The sequence below is a fragment of the Megalops cyprinoides genome, chromosome 7 (genome assembly GCF_013368585.1).
Source record: "Megalops cyprinoides isolate fMegCyp1 chromosome 7, fMegCyp1.pri, whole genome shotgun sequence".
In the NCBI taxonomy this organism is placed as follows: Eukaryota; Metazoa; Chordata; class Actinopteri; order Elopiformes; family Megalopidae; genus Megalops; species Megalops cyprinoides.
Window position 1 is genome coordinate 30,250,058 of NC_050589.1, and position 1,666 is coordinate 30,251,723.

Genomic DNA, 1,666 nt, shown 5'->3' on the forward strand with positions numbered 1-1,666 from the left:
ATGGGCGTGTACCTTTCACAAATGAATGGACAAAGGAGGCTGAAAATGACACTGACTGATATTCCTCAAGGTGTGAACAGAAGTCAATGGATAGCTTTGCTGTTTCCCTCTGTCCTGTAAAAAACTGTTTTGTCTAGAAAGAAACTCTGCTAGTGTCCTGGTAACACACAAAGCATTGTCAAAGCAGTCAGGATAGTGGGTGAGAGAACCATAGCAACCTATCAAGAGATGCTAGAATGCTGAAATGTGCAGTATGCTCACAATCTGAGTGTAGTTCTTCAAACATTAAGATGCTGGAGCTTGTACAAAACTGAATACTATTTATCAAACACATTCATGGATTGCTGATTTATCCCATATTTTGTTCCATGTTAGTCGCATGTGTTTTTTTTTTCTATTTTGGTGTGATCATGCATGTTGTTGGTCAGCTGTGTTGGATAGGTGGGTGGGCTCCCACAGTTATGTAGTCCCCCGTTGGGTAATACATCATTTCCAACAACCTATGGTTGAAAGCACAGAATGATTATCAATCTGAGGAACAAGGGTTTTTCAAGTGAATTCATACAAACAATACACAAGCTATCAAACATACAACAGTGGTTAAGTTCAGAGAAATTAATGCAAATTAAACCCAGAACCCTAAACAATTCAGAACAGTGCCGTCTAAATGTCCTACCTGCAGCAATATTCTGACGTTTCATGCAAACGTATGGCAGGTATTGGCCAACGCTAAACAAAATGGCCCCCAAAATGGTTCCTATGCAAGCAAAAAATCAAAAACCACCAGAAGCTGCACAGTGGTAATCTCTGATTACAGGTCATTTTTTAAATGAGACTGACCGGTCAGTTGAATCACCCTGAATCAGACTTTGATGCTTTCACTGCTGCAACAAAGTAAAAGACAGGAACAGGCATTACTGCAGAGCTAAGCTTTTCATTAAGTATGCAAAATATGTAAACTGTAAAAAGCATATTATTTACTTTGATATAGTGACCATTATTTTTGTTAATGTGTTTTTTAACCAGTTAAAGGTTGTGTGTTAAGTTAAATTTATTATCAAGTTGATTATAAATTATGCTCATTATTTCAGATATGCACATTTTATCAATACAATTTAGATCAGACATACATAGTATTTATGTTTCTAAATATCCACAGATTTTAATAAGAAAAACTTTATGTCAGTGGCATGTGGCAGGTATCATTTTTGTTTCGTCATTTCAGGTGTTGTTCGCACAGACCTTTTGGCACAGAGTCATACTTTATGAGTTCAACAGAATATCTGATTGGAGCACATACAAATAAAATCACATATATTCTGTATCAATTTGTTTTCTAAGTATCTCAGTGTGAGTCATATTGTAATGCAGCCATTATATGTTGATAAAAATTAAAATATCTTCAGCAATTTCTGTTTATTTTCATTCTTTTTCAGCTTATATCTGATATTGTGAGCGCATTTTTAAGATGTTGGCTACTGTTTGGTTAAACAATAGAAACTTTACAGGAAATAATAAAATTGACCTTACACAAGATAGACCAGAGAATAGACAGGAAGTAATGTATTGGAGGTAATGAAACTGTATTTGTTCTTCTTGTTGAAATAAATCGTCAACATATTTATGGCTGAGTGGGAAAAACCTGAACAACATTAAAAATAAAGAA